This window comes from Chelon labrosus (assembly GCF_963514085.1).
Source record: "Chelon labrosus genome assembly, chromosome: 19".
Lineage (NCBI taxonomy): Eukaryota > Metazoa > Chordata > Actinopteri > Mugiliformes > Mugilidae > Chelon > Chelon labrosus.
This window is the reverse complement of record NC_140352.1, coordinates 3,136,123-3,161,139: the sequence shown is the minus strand read 5'-3', so window position 1 is coordinate 3,161,139 and position 25,017 is coordinate 3,136,123.

Genomic DNA, 25,017 nt, shown 5'->3' with positions numbered 1-25,017 from the left:
GGGGTTAGCCACTAAAACTGTGTCAAACTGAAAAATATATTATTCCATCACATAAAGTACGAAACGTTTATGGCTTGTAACAACATTAATGATAGTATATATATATAATTGGAGTAATTTAATATAATATGATGTTTTTAATTAAATAAATAATGAGCTGTTGGACACTCATAAGAGTTATATTAAGTATGTTACATAACATTATTTGACAGGTCTATTTGTCTGCATATAGTATTCCTCCAGCTGATCCAGACAGACTGCAGTGATGTCCAACGTGAGACAAAGAGCTGGACTCACAGGACAATTTGAAGGTCTTCACTTCATCGCTGATTCCTTGTTACAGCCTGGATGTGTTAAGTTTAATATTGATGTTTTTCTAACTGTAAGACTGTGCCGTAAACTGTTCAACTATTGCTCAGGCAGGAGTAATGAGTTTTATTGTTAAAATTATTATGATTAACGATCAATTATCACGATTTGCTCGTTCTTTGTCTGGGGATCCTAGTGAGGACACCCCTCTTAAAAGTGGGGGTGTGACGATCCGTCCCGCTCTCTTCCTTATTTGATGCTGGCTTTCAGGTGGAGCTGGGAGGGGTCTGCTGCCTGTACCTGCCCTTCAGTTTGTAGAAGGCGAAGCATAAAGGACGACCCTTATCAGTGTCTCTCTGTCTCTCAGCCAGGCCTACTGCATCCTCCTCATCCTGTTTGGTTTGTTGTACCCTGCATGACATCAAACTCACACCCCTCCTGTCAGTAGGAACCAGGCCTTAAATGACTATTTGAGTTGTGCTTTTTGTTATAGCTGCTGCTCATGGTAGTAAAGACATGCTACTTAGTAAAGACATGCTAATTGCTAACATTAGTGGCTAATGCTTTACTACCAAGAGCGGCCAGCGTGCTAGCTGCTCATGGTCGTAAAGACATGCTAATTGCTAACATTAGCAGCTAATGCTTGACTGCATGTAAAGACATGCTAATTGCTAACAATTGTGGCTAATGGTAGAATTAGTGGCTCATGTGTGTAAATATACATGTTAAAAATTACTATTTGAGGTGTGCTTTTTCAATACACAACCCCGGCAACAGCCCACTCGGCACTTCAAAAATTTCCGCGGGAATTTTCTAGTTAGTGCCGAGTGCCTATGACACGAGGCCACTCCTCCCATAGCAAGCTATGGGAGGAGTGGCCTCGTGCCATAGGCACGAGGCCACTATTGATCTTCTGCGTGTTTCTTTGCAGTTTTATTTTTAGTGCCGAGTGCCTATGACACGAGGCCACTCCTCCCATAGCAAGCTATGGGAGGAGTGGCCTCGTGCCATAGGCACGAGGCCACTATTGATCTTCTGCGTGTTTCTTTGCAGTTTTATTTTTTTTACTTATTATTCATTTTCCGCCCTTTTTCGCCGATTAATGCGGCCCGAACCGGCGAGAGGACCCCAACACATGATATATCAAAACGTGTGTTTTGATCCCGAATCCCGTGCTATTACTTTTATAAGGGATTCGTGAGTTTTTCGCGAATTTATTCGCGAAAAACCGCGATAAATTTCCCATTGAAATGAATGGAGAAGCCCGAAAAAATAAATAAATCAACAGACATTTTCAACAATGAACTGCTCTGGCATACTTTAACCGAGAGACTTCATTTGAACTTTAAAACGTAGGTACTCTTGCCTTCTCTTCAGAGATTCACTTCACTTGTCGACAACTTTTACCGTTTTTAAACTATGAAGCCTCAGAGTTGTGTAGGTTTTTACTCAAATTTCAGGGTTTATAATGGGTGTGTATTGCGCGGAATGTTTGTGCTAGAGTGGATGACATCATCAGCTAGAGTGAGGAGGAGAGAAGAAAATTAGTCAAAAAACTGTACAGAAACTGCTCCCATGGCCACAAATTTCACACGACAGACATAATTTATACATAGAAACGTAGGAAAATTTGTCTTCTCACTCATATCCGTCTGCTAAAGCTGTAAGTCTTATAGTTTTGGCGTCAGACACAAAGATGCGCCAGCAACACCCATCCACAGCTCCATAGACTGCCATGTTAAAAAGGCAGGGAAATTTCTGGAGGAAAGCAGAAGTAACCTTTTTTGAATCGCTTTAAATAGGTCACATTTCTTCATTTTACCCACAAATTGCATATGTAGACGTTCAGGAAAGCCTCAAGATGCCCAAAGTTAAGTCGGTTCAATGATTGGAAATACGGTTTGGCCACAAGTCCTTCCTGTTCGAGGCGTTTTTTCAGCATTTTCTCTCTCTCTCCCCGTCTTCCAACTGACATTCTGACAGGAGCAGTTGACCCTGGTAGCCATGACAACCAGACCCCAACCAGCTTACACACGTTCACACACGCAGCTGCTGGAAAACATGATCTGCCAAAACATTAAAACCCCCTCAAACCATTACTGCAGTACTGTAGGGGGCCAGAACCTGACATTATGACCCCCCCACTCCAACCCCCCCCACCCCCCCTCCCACTATAGCATTACAGACACAGACTGCCAAAACATTATGACCACTTAAGCCATTACAGTACTATAGTTGGGCTGCAGAATCTGACACTATGACCCCCCTCCACTCCATTTAAGCATTACAGTAATAGACTGCCAAAACATTATGACCCCCTAAACCCATTACAGGACTATAGTAGGGAGCCAGAACCTGACACTATGACCCCCCCACTCCAACCCCCCCACCTCCCCTCCCACTATAGCATTACAGACACAGACTGACAAAACATTAGGGACTCTCAGACTGTTACAATGGGGAGACTAAACCGCGGAGTTAGCCTCGAGCTAACCGCGAGCTAGCCTCGAGCTAACGGCAAGCTAACCGGGATTTAACCGCGAGCTAACCGGGACTTAACCGCGAGCTAACCGGGATTTAACCGCAGACCCGCGGGAGTTTGCCGCGAGCTAACGTGGAGGCTAGTGGGGTTAGCCACTAAAACTGTGTCAAACTGAAAAATATATTATTCCATCACATAAAGTACGAAACGTTTATGGCTTGTAACAACATTAATGATAGTATATATATATAATTGGAGTAATTTAATATAATATGATGTTTTTAATGAAATAAATAATGAGCTGTTGAACACTCATAAGAGTTATATTCAGTATGTTACATAACATTATTTGACATGTCTATTTGTCTGCATATAGTTTTCCTCCAGCTGATCCAGACAGACTGCAGTGACGTCCAACATGAGACAAAGAGCTGGACTAACAGGACAATTTGAAGGTCTTCACTTCATCGCTGATTCCTTGTTACAGCCTGGATGTGTTAAGTTTAATATTGATGTTTTTCTAACTGTAAGACTGTGCCGTAAACTGTTAAACTATTGCTCAGGTAGGAGTAATGAGTTTTATTGTTGAAATTATTATGATTAACGATCAATTGTTACGATTTGCTCGTTCTTTGTCTGGGGATCCTAGTGAGGATGCCCCTCTTAAAGGTGGGGGTGTGACGATCCCTCCCACTCTCTTCCTTATTTGATGCTGGCTTTCAGGTGGAGCTGGGAGGGCTCTGCTGCCTGTACCTGCCCTTCAGTTTGTAGAAGGGCATAAAGGACGACCCTTCTCAGTGTCTCGCTCTCTCAGCCAGGCCTACTGCATCCTCCTCATCCTGTTTGGTTTGTTGTACCCTGCATGACATCAAACTCACACCCATCCAGTCAGAAGGAACCAGGCCTTAAATGACTATTTGAGTTGTGCTTTTTGTTATAGCTGCTGCTCATGGGAGTAAAGACATGCTAATTGCTAACATTAGTGGCTAATGCTTTACTACCAAGAGCAGCCAGCGTGCTAGCTGCTCATGGTAGTAAAGACATGCTAATTGCTAACATTTGTGGTTAACGCTTTACTGCCATGAGTAGCTAGCGTGCTAGCCGCTCGTGGTAGTAAAGACATGCTAATTGCTAACATTTGCGGCTAATGCTTGACTGCATGTAAAGACATGCTATTTGCTAACATTTGTGGCTAATGCTAGAATTAGTGGCTCATGTGTGTAAATATACATGTTAAAAATTACTATTTGAGGGTATTGTGAAGCTATACCACACGAAGCCAATGCTAAAATTAGTGGCTAGCGAATCATGCTAATTGCTAACATTTGTGGTTAATGCTTTACTGCCATGAGTAGCTAGCGTGCCAGCCGCTCGTGGTAGTAAAGACATGCTAATTGCTAACATTTGTGGTTAATGCTTTACTGCCATGAGTAGCTAGCGTGCGAGCCGCTCGTGGTAGTAAAGACATGCTAATTGCTAACATTTATGGCTAATGCTAGAATTAGTGGCTCATGTGTGTAAATATACATGTTAAAAATTACTATTTGAGGGTATTGTGAAGCTATACCACACTAAGCCAATGCTAAAATTAGTGGCTAGCGCATCATGCTAATTGCTAACATTAGCAGCTTATGCTAGAATTAGTGACTCATGTGTGTAAATATACATGTTAAAAATTACTATTTGAGGGTATTGTGAAGCTATACCACACTAAGCCAATGCTAAAATTAGTGGCTAGCTCATCATGCTAATTGCTAACGTTTGTGGTTAATGCTTTACTGCCATGAGTAGCTAGCGTGCTAACATTTGTGGCTAATGCTAGAATTAGTGGCTCATGTGTGTAAATATACATGTTAAAAAATACTATTTGAGGTGTGCTTTTTCAATACAGAACCCCGGCAACAGCCCACTCGGCACTCTCAAAATTTCCTGCGGGAATTTTCTAGTTAGTGCCGAGTGCCTATGACCCGAGGCACTACTCCCACAGCTAGCAAGCTCTGGGAGTAGTGCCTCGTGCCATAGGCACGAGGCACTATTAATCTTCTGCGTGTTTCTTTGCAGTTTTATTATTAGTGCCGAGTGCCTATGACACGAGGCCACTCCTCCCATAGCAAGCTATGGGAGGAGTGGCCTCGTGCCATAGGCACGAGGCCACTATTGATCTTCTGCGTGTTTCTTTGCAGTTTTATTTTTTTTACTTATTATTCATTTTCCGCCCTTTTTCGCCGATTAATGCGGCCCGAACCGGCGAGAGGACCCCAACACATGATATATCAAAACGTGTGTTTTGATCCCGAATCCCGTGCTATTACTTTTATAAGGGATTGACGAGTTTTTCGCGAATTTATTCGCGAAAAACCGCAGAAAATTTCCCATTGAAATGAATGGAGAAGCCCGAAAAAAATAAAAAATCAACAGACATTTTCAACAATCAACTGCTCTGGCATACTTTCACCGAGAGACTCCATTTAAATTTTAAAACGTAGGTACTCTTGCCTTCTCTTCAGCGATTCACTTCACTTATCGACAACTTTTACCGTTTTTAAACTATGAAGCCTCAGAGTTGTGTAGGTTTTTACTCAAATTTCAGGGTTTATAATGGGTGTGTATTGCGCGGAATGTTGGTGCTAGAGTGGCAGGTAGAGTGAGGAGGAGAGAAGAAAATAGGCAAAAAATAAAACAGAAACTGCTCCCGTGGCCACAAATTTCACACCTCAGACATAATTTATACATAGAAACGTAGGAAAATTTGTCTTCTCGCTCAAATTCGTCTGCTAAAGCTGTAAAGTCTTATAGTTTTGGCGTGAGACGCAAAGATGCGCCAGCAACACCCATCCACAGCTTCATAGACTGCCATGTTAAATTTCTGGAGCAAAGCAGAAGCAATCCTTTCTTTGAATCGCTCTTTATAGCTCACATTTCTTCATTTTACCCACAAACTGCATATCTAGACGTTCAGGAAAGACTCAAGATGCCCAAAGTGAAGTCGGTTCAATGATTGGAAACACGGTTTGGCCACAAGGCCTTCCTGTTCGAGGAGGTTTGTTTCAGCATTTTCTCTCCCTCTAGCCATCTTCTAACTGAAATTCAAACTGGTAACCGTGACAACAAGGCCCCAACGGGCATACACACGCTCACACGCAGCAGAAGAGGAGGGTCTCCACAGAAAGAGGCGGGAAACTTCCAACTGACATAAGTAACTGGTATGTGGGGCAGCCATTTTGGCTTTTGGCACCTAAGTTGAACAATGACAGGTGTCTGTCTGTCATTGGCTAGCGCGTCATGTTAATTGCTAACATTAGCGGCTAATGCTACTTTTTAGTGGCAAGAAATTGGTGGTAGCATTAGTGGCAGCATTAGCATGTTAGCGAATAGCATATTAGCAATTAGCATGTTAGCAATTAGCATGTATTTAATTTTTAGTGGCTTAAAAGACATGCTAACACTAAACCAATGTTAAAATTAGTGGCTAGCGCGTCATGTTAATTGTTACCATTAGCGGCTAATGCTACTTTTTAGTGGCAAGAAATTGGTGGTAGCATTAGTGGCAGCATTAGCATGTTAGCGAATAGCATATTAGCAATTAGCATGTTAGCAATTAGCATGTATTTAATTTTTAGTGGCTTAAAAGACATGCTAACACTAAACCAATGTTAAAATTAGTGGCTAGCGCGTCATGTTAATTGTTACCATTAGCGGCTAATGCTAATTTTTAGTGGTAGAAATTGGTGGTAGCATTAGTGGCACCATTAGCATGTTAGCGAATAGCTAGCCACTAATTTCTTGCCACTAAAAATTAAAGACATGCATTAACCTAATGCTAACATTAGGCAGCCATTTTAGTAGTTCTTAGCACTTAATTTGAATCTGCGTGTGTAAAATGACAGACAGAGAAAGCAGAGCAGCTAGCGCGTCAGCGCTAGCCACTATTTAAGCTCCCAGTGGAAAACAGGATCTGCCAAAACATTAAAACCCCCCAAACCATCCCTGTCTCCCTTGGTGCTTTCACACAGCTGCTGGGCCTCTTAGCTATTGCTCTTCTCATTGACTGAATGACAACTTCTCAGTCATGTTTGACCTTTTTTCTTTATTTTAAACGCAAATTATATCTGGCTGCTTTGCTGAAACTCCTGACACAACATCCCTGACCCGTTTCCTTCATCTTATTAGGTCAGTGAATAGCTAAACTGCTAACAGACGCTAACGACTAGCCGTCCACCATAGCTCATGTATGTTAGCGAGCTAGCGGAGCTAACGGAGCTAGCTAGCCGCTACCTTAACGCCGCGGACTCAACCGCGGAGTTAGCCTCGAGCTAACCGCTAGCTAACTGCTAGCTAACCGGGATTTAACCGCAGACCCGCGGGAGTTAAACACGAATTAGCCGCGGCAGTTAGCCGTGAGCTAACGCGGAGGCTAGTGGGGTTAGCCGCCGGCTAATTCGCCGCGTTGCTCGCGGGAGCTTATCACAGTAATAATGTTGACGTTTTACAATTTAAAGGGAAGATATTTTTAAATGAAACTGTGTCAAACTGAAAAATATATTATTCCACCACATAAAGTAGGAAACATTTATGGCTTGCAACAACATTAATGACAGTATATATATATAATTGGAGTAATTTAATATATGATGTTTTTAATTAAATAAATAATGAGCTGTTGGACACTCATAAGAGTTATATTAAGTATGTTACATAACATTATTTGACATGTCTATTTGTCTGCATATAGTATTCCTCCAGCTGATCCAGACAGACTGCAGTGATGTCCAACGTGAGACGAAGAGCTGGACTCACAGGACAATTTGAAGGTCTTCACTTCATCGCTGATTCCTTGTTACAGCCTGGATGTGTTAAGTTTAATATTGATGTTTTTCTAACTGTAAGACTGTGCCGTAAACTGTTCAACTATTGCTCAGGTAGGAGTAATGAGTTTTATTGTTAAAATTATTATGATTAACGATCAATTATCACGATTTGCTCGTTCTTTGTCTGGGGATCCTAGTGAGGACACCCCTCTTAAAAGTGGGGGTGTGACGATCCGTCCCGCTCTCTTCCTTATTTGATGCTGGCTTTCAGGTGGAGCTGGGAGGGGTCTGCTGCCTGTACCTGCCCTTCAGTTTGTAGAAGGCGAAGCATAAAGGACGACCCTTATCAGTGTCTCTGTCTCTCAGCCAGACCTACTGCATCCTCCTCATCCTGTTTGGTTTGTTGTACCCTGCATGACATCAAACTCACACCCCTCCTGTCAGTAGGAACCAGGCCTTAAATGACTATTTGAGTTGTGCTTTTTGTTATAGCTGCTGCTCATGGTAGTAAAGACATGCTACTTAGTAAAGACATGCTAATTGCTAACATTAGTGGCTAATGCTTTACTACCAAGAGCGGCCAGCGTGCTAGCTGCTCATGGTCGTAAAGACATGCTAATTGCTAACAATTGTGGCTAATGGTAGAATTAGTGGCTCATGTGTGTAAATATACATGTTAAAAATTACTATTTGAGGTGTGCTTTTTCAATACACAACCCCGGCAACAGCCCACTCGGCACTTCAAAAATTTCCGCGGGAATTTTCTAGTTAGTGCCGAGTGCCTATGACACGAGGCCACTCCTCCCATAGCAAGCTATGGGAGGAGTGGCCTCGTGCCATAGGCACGAGGCCACTATTAATCTTCTGCGTGTTTCTTTGCAGTTTTATTATTAGTGCCGAGTGCCTATGACACGAGGCCACTCCTCCCATAGCAAGCTATGGGAGGAGTGGCCTCGTGCCATAGGCACGAGGCCACTATTGATCTTCTGCGTGTTTCTTTGCAGTTTTATTTTTACTTATTATTCATTTTCCGCCCTTTTTCGCCGATTAATGCGGCCCGAACCGGCGAGAGGACCCCAACACATGATATATCAAAACGTGTGTTTTGATCCCGAATCCCGTGCTATTACTTTTATAAGGGATTCGTGAGTTTTTCGCGAATTTATTCGCGAAAAACCGCGATAAATTTCCCATTGAAATGAATGGAGAAGCCCGAAAAAATAAATAAATCAACAGACATTTTCAACAATGAACTGCTCTGGCATACTTTAACCGAGAGACTTCATTTGAACTTTAAAACGTAGGTACTCTTGCCTTCTCTTCAGAGATTCACTTCACTTATCGACAACTTTTACCGTTTTTAAACTATGAAGCCTCAGAGTTGTGTAGGTTTTTACTCAAATTTCAGGGTTTATAATGGGTGTGTATTGCGCGGAATGTTTGTGCTAGAGTGGATGACATCATCAGCTAGAGTGAGGAGGAGAGAAGAAAATTAGGCAAAAAACTGTACAGAAACTGCTCCCATGGCCACAAATTTCACACGACAGACATAATTTATACATAGAAACGTAGGAAAATTTGTCTTCTCACTCATATCCGTCTGCTAAAGCTGTAAGTCTTATAGTTTTGGCGTCAGACACAAAGATGCGCCAGCAACACCCATCCACAGCTCCATAGACTGCCATGTTAAAAAGGCAGGGAAATTTCTGGAGGAAAGCAGAAGTAACCTTTTTTGAATCGCTTTAAATAGGTCACATTTCTTCATTTTACCCACAAATTGCATATGTAGACGTTCAGGAAAGCCTCAAGATGCCCAAAGTTAAGTCGGTTCAATGATTGGAAATACGGTTTGGCCACAAGTCCTTCCTGTTCGAGGCGTTTTTTCAGCATTTTCTCTCTCTCTCCCCGTCTTCCAACTGACATTCTGACAGGAGCAGTTGACCCTGGTAGCCATGACAACCAGACCCCAACCAGCTTACACACGTTCACACACGCAGCTGCTGGAAAACATGATCTGCCAAAACATTAAAACCCCCTCAAACCATTACTGCAGTACTGTAGGGGGCCAGAACCTGACATTATGACCCCCCCACTCCAACCCCCCCCACCCCCCCTCCCACTATAGCATTACAGACACAGACTGCCAAAACATTATGACCACTTAAGCCATTACAGGACTATAGTTGGGCTGCAGAATCTGACACTATGACCCCCCTCCACTCCATTTAAGCATTACAGTAATAGACTGCCAAAACATTATGACCCCCTAAACCCATTACAGGACTATAGTAGGGAGCCAGAACCTGACACTATGACCCCCCCACTCCAACCCCCCCACCTCCCCTCCCACTATAGCATTACAGACACAGACTGACAAAACATTAGGGACTCTCAGACTGTTACAATGGGGAGACTAAACCGCGGAGTTAGCCTCGAGCTAACCGCGAGCTAGCCTCGAGCTAACGGCAAGCTAACCGGGATTTAACCGCGAGCTAACCGGGACTTAACCGCGAGCTAACCGGGATTTAACCGCAGACCCGCGGGAGTTTGCCGCGAGCTAACGTGGAGGCTAGTGGGGTTAGCCACTAAAACTGTGTCAAACTGAAAAATATATTATTCCACCACATAAAGTAGGAAACATTTATGGCTTGCAACAACATTAATGACAGTATATATATATAATTGGAGTAATTTAATATATGATGTTTTTAATTAAATAAATAATGAGCTGTTGGACACTCATAAGAGTTATATTAAGTATGTTACATAACATTATTTGACAGGTCTATTTGTCTGCATATAGTATTCCTCCAGCTGATCCAGACAGACTGCAGTGATGTCCAACGTGAGACAAAGAGCTGGACTCACAGGACAATTTGAAGGTCTTCACTTCATCGCTGATTCCTTGTTACAGCCTGGATGTGTTAAGTTTAATATTGATGTTTTTCTAACTGTAAGACTGTGCCGTAAACTGTTCAACTATTGCTCAGGTAGGAGTAATGAGTTTTATTGTTAAAATTATTATGATTAACGATCAATTATCACGATTTGCTCGTTCTTTGTCTGGGGATCCTAGTGAGGACACCCCTCTTAAAAGTGGGGGTGTGACGATCCGTCCCGCTCTCTTCCTTATTTGATGCTGGCTTTCAGGTGGAGCTGGGAGGGGTCTGCTGCCTGTACCTGCCCTTCAGTTTGTAGAAGGCGAAGCATAAAGGACGACCCTTATCAGTGTCTCTCTGTCTCTCAGCCAGACCTACTGCATCCTCCTCATCCTGTTTGGTTTGTTGTACCCTGCATGACATCAAACTCACACCCCTCCTGTCAGTAGGAACCAGGCCTTAAATGACTATTTGAGTTGTGCTTTTTGTTATAGCTGCTGCTCATGGTAGTAAAGACATGCTACTTAGTAAAGACATGCTAATTGCTAACATTAGTGGCTAATGCTTTACTACCAAGAGCGGCCAGCGTGCTAGCTGCTCATGGTCGTAAAGACATGCTAATTGCTAACATTAGCAGCTAATGCTTGACTGCATGTAAAGACATGCTAATTGCTAACAATTGTGGCTAATGGTAGAATTAGTGGCTCATGTGTGTAAATATACATGTTAAAAATTACTATTTGAGGTGTGCTTTTTCAATACACAACCCCGGCAACAGCCCACTCGGCACTTCAAAAATTTCCGCGGGAATTTTCTAGTTAGTGCCGAGTGCCTATGACACGAGGCCACTCCTCCCATAGCAAGCTATGGGAGGAGTGGCCTCGTGCCATAGGCACGAGGCCACTATTGATCTTCTGCGTGTTTCTTTGCAGTTTTATTTTTTTTACTTATTATTCATTTTCCGCCCTTTTTCGCCGATTAATGCGGCCCGAACCGGCGAGAGGACCCCAACACATGATATATCAAAACGTGTGTTTTGATCCCGAATCCCGTGCTATTACTTTTATAAGGGATTGACGAGTTTTTCGCGAATTTATTCGCGAAAAACCGCAGAAAATTTCCCATTGAAATGAATGGAGAAGCCCGAAAAAAAAAAAAAATCAACAGACATTTTCAACAATCAACTGCCCTGGCATACTTTCACCGAGAGACTCCATTTAAATTTTAAAACGTAGGTACTCTTGCCTTCTCTTCAGCGATTCACTTCACTTATCGACTCCTTTTACCGTTTTTAAACTATGAAGCCTCAGAGTTGTGTAGGTTTTTACTCAAATTTCAGGGTTTATAATGGGTGTGTATTGCGCGGAATGTTTGTGCCAGAGTGGATGACATCATCAGCTAGAGTGAGGAGGAGAGAAGAAAATTAGGCAAAAAATAAAACAGAAACTGCTCCCGTGGCCACAAATTTCACACCTCAGATATAATTTATACATAGAAACGTAGGAAAATTTGTCTTCTCGCTCAAATTCGTCTGCTAAAGCTGTAAAGTCTTATAGTTTTGGCGTGAGACGCAAAGATGCGCCAGCAACTCCCATCCACAGCTTCATAGACTGCCATGTTAAATTTCTGGAGCAAAGCAGAAGCAATCCTTTCTTTGAATCGCTCTTTATAGCTCACATTTCTTCATTTTGCCCAAAAACTGCATATCTAGACGTTCAGGAAAGACTCAAGATGCCCAAAGTGAAGTCGGTTCAATGATTGGAAACACGGTTTGGCCACAAGGCCTTCCTGTTCGAGGAGGTTCGTTTCAGCATTTTCTCTCCCTCTAACCATCTTCTAACTGAAATTCAAACTGGTAACCGTGACAACAAGGCCCCAACGGGCATACACACGCTCACACGCAGCAGAAGAGGAGGGTCTCCACAGAAAGAGGCGGGAAACATCCAACTGACATAAGTAACTGGTATGTGGGGCAGCCATTTTGGCTTTTGGCACCTAAGTTGAACAATGACAGGTGTCTGTCTGTCATTGGCTAGCGCGTCATGTTAATTGCTAACATTAGCGGCTAATGCTACTTTTTAGTGGCAAGAAATTGGTGGTAGCATTAGTGGCAGCATTAGCATGTTAGCGAATAGCATATTAGCAATTAGCATGTTAGCAATTAGCATGTATTTAATTTTTAGTGGCTTAAAAGACATGCTAACACTAAACCAATGTTAAAATTAGTGGCTAGCGGGTCATGTTAATTGCTACCATTAGCGGCTAATGCTAATTTTTAGTGGTAGAAATTTGTGGTAGCATTAGTGGCACCATTAGCATGTTAGCGAATAGCTAGCCACTAATTTCTTGCCACTAAAAATTAAAGACATGCATTAACCTAATGCTAACATTAGGCAGCCATTTTAGTAGTTCTTAGCACTTAATTTGAACATGCGTGTGTAAAATGACAGACAGAGAAAGCAGAGCAGCTAGCGCGTCAGCGCTAGCCACTATTTAAGCTCCCAGTGGAAAACAGGATCTGCCAAAACATTAAAAAACCCCAAACCATCCCTGTCTCCCTTGGTGCTGTCACACAGCTGCTGGGCCTCTTAGCTATTGCTCTTCTCATTGACTGAATGACAACTTCTCAGTCATGTTTGACCTTTTCCTTTATTTTAAACACAAATTATATCTGGCTGCTTTGCTGAAACTCCTGACACAACATCCCTGACCCGTTTCCTTCATCTTATTAGGTCAGTGAATAGCTAAACTGCTAACAGACGCTAACGACTAGCCGTCCAGCATAGCGCATGTATGTTAGCGAGCTAGCGGAGCTAACGGAGCTAGCTAGCCGCTACCTTAACGCCGCGGACTCAACCGCGGAGTTAGCCTCGAGCTAACCGCTAGCTAACCGCTAGCTAACCGGGATTTAACCGCGGACCCGCGGGAGTTAAACACGAATTAGCCGCGGCAGTTAGCCGTGAGCTAACGCGGAGGCTAGTGGGGTTAGCCGCCGGCTAATTCGCCGCGTTGCTCGCGGGTGCTTATCACAGTAATAATGTTGAAGTTTTACAATTTAAAGGGAAGATATTTTTAAATTAAACTGTGTCAAACTGAAAAATATATTATTCCACCACATAAAGTAGGAAACATTTATGGCTTGCAACAACATTAATGACAGTATATATATATAATTGGAGTAATTTAATATATGATGTTTTTAATTAAATAAATAATGAGCTGTTGGACACTCATAAGAGTTATATTAAGTATGTTACATAACATTATTTGACAGGTCTATTTGTCTGCATATAGTATTCCTCCAGCTGATCCAGACAGACTGCAGTGATGTCCAACGTGAGACAAAGAGCTGGACTCACAGGACAATTTGAAGGTCTTCACTTCATCGCTGATTCCTTGTTACAGCCTGGATGTGTTAAGTTTAATATTGATGTTTTTCTAACTGTAAGACTGTGCCGTAAACTGTTCAACTATTGCTCAGGCAGGAGTAATGAGTTTTATTGTTAAAATTATTATGATTAACGATCAATTATTACGATTTGCTCGTTCTTTGTCTGGGGATCCTAGTGAGGACAGCCCTCTTAAAGGTGGGGGTGTGACGATCCGTCCCGCTCTCTTCCTTATTTGATGCTGGCTTTCAGGTGGAGCTGGGAGGGGTCTGCTGCCTGTACCTGCCCTTCAGTTTGTAGAAGGCGAAGCATAAAGGACGACCCTTATCAGTGTCTCTCTGTCTCTCAGCCAGACCTACTGCATCCTCCTCATCCTGTTTGGTTTGTTGTACCCTGCATGACATCAAACTCACACCCATCCTGTCAGTAGGAACCAGGCCTTAAATGACTATTTGAGTTGTGCTTTTTGTTATAGCTGCTGCTCATGGTAGTAAAGACATGCTACTTAGTAAAGACATGCTAATTGCTAACATTAGTGGCTAATGCTTTACTACCAAGAGCAGCCAGCGTGCTAGCTGCTCATGGTCGTAAAGACATGCTAATTGCTAACATTAGCAGCTAATGCTTGACTGCATGTAAAGACATGCTAATTGCTAACAATTGTGGCTAATGGTAGAATTAGTGGCTCATGTGTGTAAATATACATGTTAAAAATTACTATTTGAGGTGTGCTTTTTCAATACACAACCCCGGCAACAGCCCACTCGGCACTTCAAAAATTTCCGCGGGAATTTTCTAGTTAGTGCCGAGTGCCTATGACACGAGGCCACTCCTCCCATAGCAAGCTATGGGAGGAGTGGCCTCGTGCCATAGGCACGAGGCCACTATTGATCTTCTGCGTGTTTCTTTGCAGTTTTATTTTTTTTACTTATTATTCATTTTCCGCCCTTTTTCGCCGATTAATGCGGCCCGAACCGGCGAGAGGACCCCAACACATGATATATCAAAACGTGTGTTTTGATCCCGAATCCCGTGCTATTACTTTTATAAGGGATTCGTGAGTTTTTCGCGAATTTATTCGCGAAAAACCGCGATAAATTTCCCATTGAAATGAATGGAGAAGCCCGAAAAAAAAAAAAAATCAACAGACATTTTCAACAATGAACTGCTCTGGCATACTTTAACCGAGAGACTTCATTTAAACTTTAAAACGTAGGTACTCTTGCCTTCTCTTCAGAGATTCACTTCACTTGTCGACAACTTTTACCGTTTTTAAACTATGAAGCCTCAGAGTTGTGTAGGTTTTTACTCAAATTTCAGGGTTTATAATGGGTGTGTATTGCGCGGAATGTTTGTGCTAGAGTGGATGACATCATCAGCTAGAGTGAGGAGGAGAGAAGAAAATTAGTCAAAAAACTGTACAGAAACTGCTCCCATGGCCACAAATTTCACACGACAGACATAATTTATACATAGAAACGTAGGAAAATGTGTCTTCTCACTCATATCCGTCTGCTAAAGCTGTAAGTCTTATAGTTTTGGCGTCAGACACAAAGATGCGCCAGCAACACCCATCCACAGCTCCATAGGCTGCCATGTTAAAAAGGCAGGGAAATTTCTGGAGGAAAGCAGAAGTAACCTTTTTTGAATCGCTTTAAATAGGTCACATTTCTTCATTTTACCCACAAATTGCATATGTAGACGTTCAGGAAAGCCTCAAGATGCCCAAAGTTAAGTCGGTTCAATGATTGGAAATACGGTTTGGCCACAAGTCCTTCCTGTTCGAGGCGTTTTTTCAGCATTTTCTCTCTCTCTCCCCGTCTTCCAACTGACATTCTGACAGGAGCAGTTGACCCTGGTAGCCATGACAACCAGACCCCAACCAGCTTACACACGTTCACACACGCAGCTGCTGGAAAACATGATCTGCCAAAACATTAAAACCCCCTCAAACCATTACTGCAGTACTGTAGGGGGCCAGAACCTGACATTATGACCCCCCCACTCCAACCCCCCCCCCCCACCCCCCCTCCCACTATAGCATTACAGACACAGACTGCCAAAACATTATGACCACTTAAGCCATTACAGGACTATAGTTGGGCTGCAGAATCTGACACTATGACCCCCCTCCACTCCATTTAAGCATTACAGTAATAGACTGCCAAAACATTATGACCCCCTAAACCCATTACAGGACTATAGTAGGGAGCCAGAACCTGACACTATGACCCCCCCACTCCAACCCCCCCACCTCCCCTCCCACTATAGCATTACAGACACAGACTGACAAAACATTAGGGACTCTCAGACTGTTACAATGGGGAGACTAAACCGCGGAGTTAGCCTCGAGCTAACCGCGAGCTAGCCTCGAGCTAACGGCAAGCTAACCGGGATTTAACCGCAAGCTAACCGGGACTTAACCGCGAGCTAACCGGGATTTAACCGCAGACCCGCGGGAGTTTGCCGCGAGCTAACGTGGAGGCTAGTGGGGTTAGCCACTAAAACTGTGTCAAACTGAAAAATATATTATTCCATCACATAAAGTACGAAACGTTTATGGCTTGTAACAACATTAATGATAGTATATATATATAATTGGAGTAATTTAATATAATATGATGTTTTTAATGAAATAAATAATGAGCTGTTGAACACTCATAAGAGTTATATTAAGTATGTTACATAACATTATTTGACATGTCTATTTGTCTGCATATAGTTTTCCTCCAGCTGATCCAGACAGACTGCAGTGACGTCCAACATGAGACAAAGAGCTGGACTAACAGGACAATTTGAAGGTCTTCACTTCATCGCTGATTCCTTGTTACAGCCTGGATGTGTTAAGTTTAATATTGATGTTTTTCTAACTGTAAGACTGTGCCGTAAACTGTTAAACTATTGCTCAGGTAGGAGTAATGAGTTTTATTGTTGAAATTATTATGATTAACGATCAATTGTTACGATTTGCTCGTTCTTTGTCTGGGGATCCTAGTGAGGATGCCCCTCTTAAAGGTGGGGGTGTGACGATCCCTCCCACTCTCTTCCTTATTTGATGCTGGCTTTCAGGTGGAGCTGGGAGGGCTCTGCTGCCTGTACCTGCCCTTCAGTTTGTAGAAGGGCATAAAGGACGACCCTTCTCATGGTAGTAAAGACATGCTACTTAGTAAAGACATGCTAATTGCTAACATTAGTGGCTAATGCTTTACTACCAAGAGCAGCCAGCGTCCTAGCTGCTCATGGTAGTAAAGACATGCTACTTAGTAAAGACATGCTAATTGTAAACATTAGTGGCTAATGCTTTACTACCAAGAGCACCCAGCATGCTAGCTGCTCATGGTAGTAAAGACATGCTAATTGCTAACATTTGTGGTTCATGCTTTACTGGCATGAGTAAGCTAGCGTGCTAGCCGCTCGTGGTAGTAAAGACATGCTAATTGCTAACATTTGTGGCTAATGCTTGACTGCATGTAAAGAAATGCTAATTCTGACGATCCCTCCCACTCTCTTCCTTATTTGATGCTGGCTTTCAGGTGGAGCTTGGAGGGGTCTGCTGCCTGTAACTGCCCTTCAGTTTGTAGAAGGGCATAAAGGACGACCCTTCTCAGTGTCTCTCTCTCTCAGCCAGGCCTACTGCATCCTCCTCATCCTGTTTGGTTTGTTGTATCCTCCAACATGCATGACATCAAACTCACACCCATCCAGTCAGTAGGAACCAGGCCTTAAATGACTATTTGAGTTGTGCTTTTTGTTATAGCTGCTGCTCATGGTAGTAAAGACATGCTACTTAGTAAAGACATGCTAATTGCTAACATTAGTGGCTAATGCTTTACTACCAAGAGCATCCAGCGTGCCAGCTGCTCATGGTAGTAAAGACATGCTAATTGCTAACATTAGCGGCTAATGCTTGACTGCATATAAAGACATGCTAATTGCTAACATTTGTGGCTATTTGAGGTGTGCTTTTTCAATACAGAACCCCGGCAACAGCCCACTCGGCACTTCAAAAATTTCCGCGGGAATTTTCTAGTTATTATTCATTTTCCGCCCTTTTTCGCCGATTAATGCGGCCCGAACCGGCGAGAGGACCCCAACACATGATATATCAAAACGTGTGTTTTGATCCCGAATCCCGTGCTATTACTTTTATAAGGGATTGACGAGTTTTTCGCGAATTTATTCGCGAAAAACCGCAGAAAATTTCCCATTGAAATGAATGGAGAAGCCCGAAAAAAAAAAAAAATCAACAGACATTTTCAACAATCAACTGCTCTGGCATACTTTCACCGAGAGACTCCATTTAAATTTTAAAACGTAGGTACTCTTGCCTTCTCTTCAGCGATTCACTTCACTTATCGACTCCTTTTACCGTTTTTAAACTATGAAGCCTCAGAGTTGTGTAGGTTTTTACTCAAATTTCAGGGTTTATAATGGGTGTGTATTGCGCGGAATGTTTGTGCCAGAGTGGATGACATCATCAGCTAGAGTGAGGAGGAGAGAAGAAAATTAGGCAAAAAATAAAACAGAAACTGCTCCCGTGGCCACAAATTTCACACCTCAGATATAATTTATACATAGAAACGTAGGAAAATGTGTCTTCTCGCTCAAATTCGTCTGCTAAAGCTGTAAAGTCTTATAGTTTTGGCGTGAGACGCAAAGATGCGCCAGCAACTCCCATCCACAGCTTCATAGACTGCCATGTTAAATTTCTGGAGCAAAGCAGAAGCAATCCTTTCTTTGAATCGCTCTTTATAGCTCACATTTCTTCATTTTGCCCAAAAACTGCATATCTAGACGTTCAGGAAAGACTCAAGATGCCCAAAGTGAAGTCGGTTCAATGATTGGAAACACGGTTTGGCCACAAGGCCTTCCTGTTCGAGGAGGTTCGTTTCAGCATTTTCTCTCCCTCTAGCCATCTTCTAACTGAAATTCAAACTGGTAACCGTGACAACAAGGCCCCAACGGGCATACACACGCTCACACGCAGCAGAAGAGGAGGGTCTCCACAGAAAGAGGCGGGAAACTTCCAACTGACATAAGTAACTGGTATGTGGGGCAGCCATTTTGGCTTTTGGCACCTAAGTTGAACAATGACAGGTGTCTGTCTGTCATTGGCTAGCGCGTCATGTTAATTGCTAACATTAGCGGCTAATGCTACTTTTTAGTGGCAAGAAATTGGTGGTAGCATTAGTGGCAGCATTAGCATGTTAGCGAATAGCATATTAGCAATTAGCATGTTAGCAATTAGCATGTATTTAATTTTTAGTGGCTTAAAAGACATGCTAACACTAAACCAATGTTAAAATTAGTGGCTAGCGGGTCATGTTAATTGCTACCATTAGCGGCTAATGCTAATTTTTAGTGGTAGAAATTGGTGGTAGCATTAGTGGCACCATTAGCATGTTAGCGAATAGCTAGCCACTAATTTCTTGCCACTAAAAATTAAAGACATGCATTAACCTAATGCTAACATTAGGCAGCCATTTTAGTAGTTCTTAGCACTTAATTTGAACATGCGTGTGTAAAATGACAGACAGAGAAAGCAGAGCAGCTAGCGCGTCAGCGCTAGCCACTATTTAAGCTCCCAGTGGAAAACAGGATCTGCCAAAACATTAAAACCCCCCAAACCATCCCTGTCTCCCTTGGTGCTGTCACACATCTGCTGGGCCTCTTAGCTATAGCTCTTCTCATTGACTGAATGACAACTTCTCAGTCATGTTTGACCTTTTCCTTTATTTTAAACACAAATTATATCTGGCTGCTTTGCTGAAACTCCTGACACAACATCCCTGACCCGTTTCCTTCATCTTATTAGGTCAGTGAATAGCTAAACTGCTAACAGACGCTAACGACTAGCCGTCCAGCATAGCGCATGTATGTTAGCGAGCTAGCGGAGCTAACGGAGCTAGCTAGCCGCTACCTTAACGCCGCGGACTCAACCGCGGAGTTAGCCTCGAGCTAACCGCTAGCTAACCGCTAGCTAACCGGGATTTAACCGCGGACCCGCGGGAGTTAAACACGAATTAGCCGCGGCAGTTAGCCGTGAGCTAACGCGGAGGCTAGTGGGGTTAGCCGCCGGCTAATTCGCCGCGTTGCTCGCGGGAGCTTATCACAGTAATAATGTTGAAGTTTTACAATTTAAAGGGAAGATATTTTTAAATGAAACTGTGTCAAACTGAAAAATATATTATTCCACCACATAAAGTAGGAAACATTTATGGCTTGCAACAACATTAATGACAGTATATATATATAATTGGAGTAATTTAATATATGATGTTTTTAATTAAATAAATAATGAGCTGTTGGACACTCATAAGAGTTATATTAAGTATGTTACATAACATTATTTGACAGGTCTATTTGTCTGCATATAGTATTCCTCCAGCTGATCCAGACAGACTGCAGTGATGTCCAACGTGAGACAAAGAGCTGGACTCACAGGACAATTTGAAGGTCTTCACTTCATCGCTGATTCCTTGTTACAGCCTGGATGTGTTAAGTTTAATATTGATGTTTTTCTAACTGTAAGACTGTGCCGTAAACTGTTCAACTATTGCTCAGGCAGGAGTAATGAGTTTTATTGTTAAAATTATTATGATTAACGATCAATTATTACGATTTGCTCGTTCTTTGTCTGGGGATCCTAGTGAGGACAGCCCTCTTAAAGGTGGGGGTGTGACGATCCGTCCCGCTCTCTTCCTTATTTGATGCTGGCTTTCAGGTGGAGCTGGGAGGGGTCTGCTGCCTGTACCTGCCCTTCAGTTTGTAGAAGGCGAAGCATAAGGGACGACCCTTATCAGTGTCTCTCTGTCTCTCAGCCAGACCTACTGCATCCTCCTCATCCTGTTTGGTTTGTTGTACCCTGCATGACATCAAACTCACACCCATCCTGTCAGTAGGAACCAGGCCTTAAATGACTATTTGAGTTGTGCTTTTTGTTATAGCTGCTGCTCATGGTAGTAAAGACATGCTACTTAGTAAAGACATGCTAATTGCTAACATTAGTGGCTAATGCTTTACTACCAAGAGCAGCCAGCGTGCTAGCTGCTCATGGTCGTAAAGACATGCTAATTGCTAACATTAGCAGCTAATGCTTGACTGCATGTAAAGACATGCTAATTGCTAACAATTGTGGCTAATGGTAGAATTAGTGGCTCATGTGTGTAAATATACATGTTAAAAATTACTATTTGAGGTGTGCTTTTTCAATACACAACCCCGGCAACAGCCCACTCGGCACTTCAAAAATTTCCGCGGGAATTTTCTAGTTAGTGCCGAGTGCCTATGACACGAGGCCACTCCTCCCATAGCAAGCTATGGGAGGAGTGGCCTCGTGCCATAGGCACGAGGCCACTATTGATCTTCTGCGTGTTTCTTTGCAGTTTTATTTTTTTTACTTATTATTCATTTTCCGCCCTTTTTCGCCGAAGAATGCGGCCCGAACCAGCGAGAGGACCCCAACACATGATATATCAAAACGTGTGTTTTGATCCCGAATCCCGTGCTATTACTTTTATAAGGGATTCGTGAGTTTTTCGCCAATTTATTCGCGAAAAACCGCGATAAATTTCCCATTGAAATGAATGGAGAAGCCCGAAAAAAAAAAAAAATCAACAGACATTTTCAACAATCAACTGCTCTGGCATACTTTAACCGAGAGACTTCATTTGAACTTTAAAACGTAGGTACTCTTGCCTTCTCTTCAGAGATTCACTTCACTTATCGACTCCTTTTACCGTTTTTAAACTATGAAGCCTCAGAGTTGTGTAGGTTTTTACTCAAATTTCAGGGTTTATAATGGGTGTGTATTGCGCGGAATGTTTGTGCCAGAGTGGATGACATCATCAGCTAGAGTGAGGAGGAGAGAAGAAAATTAGGCAAAAAATAAAACAGAAACTGCTCCCGTGGCCACAAATTTCACACCTCAGATATAATTTATACATAGAAACGTAGGAAAATTTGTCTTCTCGCTCAAATTCGTCTGCTAAAGCTGTAAAGTCTTATAGTTTTGGCGTGAGACGCAAAGATGCGCCAGCAACTCCCATCCACAGCTTCATAGACTGCCATGTTAAATTTCTGGAGCAAAGCAGAAGCAATCCTTTCTTTGAATCGCTCTTTATAGCTCACATTTCTTCATTTTGCCCAAAAACTGCATATCTAGACGTTCAGGAAAGACTCAAGATGCCCAAAGTGAAGTCGGTTCAATGATTGGAAACACGGTTTGGCCACAAGGCCTTCCTGTTCGAGGAGGTTCGTTTCAGCATTTTCTCTCCCTCTAGCCATCTTCTAACTGAAATTCAAACTGGTAACCGTGACAACAAGGCCCCAACGGGCATACACACGCTCACACGCAGCAGAAGAGGAGGGTCTCCACAGAAAGAGGCGGGAAACTTCCAACTGACATAAGTAACTGGTATGTGGGGCAGCCATTTTGGCTTTTGGCACCTAAGTTGAACAATGACAGGTGTCTGTCTGTCATTGGCTAGCGCGTCATGTTAATTGCTAACATTAGCGGCTAATGCTACTTTTTAGTGGCAAGAAATTGGTGGTAGCATTAGTGGCAGCATTAGCATGTTAGCGAATAGCATATTAGCAATTAGCATGTTAGCAATTAGCATGTATTTAATTTTTAGTGGCTTAAAAGACATGCTAACACTAAACCAATGTTAAAATTAGTGGCTAGCGGGTCATGTTAATTGCTACCATTAGCGGCTAATGCTAATTTTTAGTGGTAGAAATTGGTGGTAGCATTAGTGGCACCATTAGCATGTTAGCGAATAGCTAGCCACTAATTTCTTGCCACTAAAAATTAAAGACATGCATTAACCTAATGCTAACATTAGGCAGCCATTTTAGTAGTTCTTAGCACTTAATTTGAATCTGCGTGTGTAAAATGACAGACAGAGAAAGCAGAGCAGCTAGCGCGTCAGCGCTAGCCACTATTTAAGCTCCCAGTGGAAAACAGGATCTGCCAAAACATTAAAACCCCCCAAACCATCCCTGTCTCCCTTGGTGCTGTCACACATCTGCTGGGCCTCTTAGCTATAGCTCTTCTCATTGACTGAATGACAACTTCTCAGTCATGTTTGACCTTTTCCTTTATTTTAAACACAAATTATATCTGGCTGCTTTGCTGAAACTCCTGACACAACATCCCTGACCCGTTTCCTTCATCTTATTAGGTCAGTGAATAGCTAAACTGCTAACAGACGCTAACGACTAGCCGTCCAGCATAGCGCATGTATGTTAGCGAGCTAGCGGAGCTAACGGAGCTAGCTAGCCGCTACCTTAACGCCGCGGACTCAACCGCGGAGTTAGCCTCGAGCTAACCGCTAGCTAACCGGGATTTAACCGCGGACCCGCGGGAGTTAAACACGAATTAGCCGCGGCAGTTAGCCGTGAGCTAACGCGGAGGCTAGTGGGGTTAGCCGCCGGCTAATTCGCCGCGTTGCTCGCGGGAGTTTATCACAGTAATAATGTTGAAGTTTTACAATTTAAAGGGAAGATATTTTTAAATGAAACTGTGTCAAACTGAAAAATATATTATTCCACCACATAAAGTAGGAAACATTTATGGCTTGCAACAACATTAATGACAGTATATATATATAATTGGAGTAATTTAATATATGATGTTTTTAATTAAATAAATAATGAGCTGTTGGACACTCATAAGAGTTATATTAAGTATGTTACATAACATTATTTGACAGGTCTATTTGTCTGCATATAGTATTCCTCCAGCTGATCCAGACAGACTGCAGTGACGTCCAACGTGAGACAAAGAGCTGGACTCACAGGACAATTTGAAGGTCTTCACTTCATCGCTGATTCCTTGTTACAGCCTGGATGTGTTAAGTTTAATATTGATGTTTTTCTAACTGTAAGACTGTGCCGTAAACTGTTCAACTATTGCTCAGGTAGGAGTAATGAGTTTTATTGTTAAAATTATTATGATTAACGATCAATTATTACGATTTGCTCGTTCTTTGTCTGGGGATCCTAGTGAGGACAGCCCTCTTAAAGGTGGGGGTGTGACGATCCGTCCCGCTCTCTTCCTTATTTGATGCTGGCTTTCAGGTGGAGCTGGGAGGGGTCTGCTGCCTGTACCTGCCCTTCAGTTTGTAGAAGGCGAAGCATAAAGGACGACCCTTCTCAGTGTCTCTCTGTCTCTCAGCCAGACCTACTGCATCCTCCTCATCCTGTTTGGTTTGTTGTACCCTGCATGACATCAAACTCACACCCATCCAGTCAGAAGGAACCAGGCCTTAAATGACTATTTGAGTTGTGCTTTTTGTTATAGCTGCTGCTCATGGGAGTAAAGACATGCTAATTGCTAACATTAGTGGCTAATGCTTTACTGCCATGAGTAGCTAGCGTGCCAGCCGCTCATGGTAGTAAAGACATGCTAATTGCTAACATTTGTGGTTAACGCTTTACTGCCATGAGTAGCTAGCGTGCTAGCCGCTCGTGGTAGTAAAGACATGCTAATTGCTAACATTTATGGCTAATGCTAGAATTAGTGGCTCATTGTAGTAGCATCATCATAGCATCGTAGCATCGTACTATCACAGCAATATAGCATGGTATCGCAGACTGCTGCGGCCACTGCATCACTCTCGCGATTTCCCGCAGGGGAATTGTCTAGTTAGTGCCTCGTGCCTATGACACGAGGCCACTCCTCCCATAGCAAGCTATGGGAGGAGTGGCCTCGTGCCTATGGCATAACATTTGTGGTTAATGCTTTACTGCCATGAGTAGCTAGCGTGCGAGCCGCTCGTGGTAGTAAAGACATGCTAATTGCTAACATTTATGGCTAATGCTAGAATTAGTGGCTCATGTGTGTAAATATACATGTTAAAAATTACTATTTGAGGGTATTGTGAAGCTATACCACACTAAGCCAATGCTAAAATTAGTGGCTAGCGCATCATGCTAATTGCTAACATTAGCAGCTTATGCTAGAATTAGTGGTTCATGTGTGTAAATATACATGTTAAAAATTACTATTTGAGGGTATTGTGAAGCTATACCACACTAAGCCAATGCTAAAATTAGTGGCTAGCGCATCATGCTAATTGCTAACATTAGCAGCTTATGCTAGAATTAGTGACTCGTGTGTAAATATACATGTTAAAAATTACTAT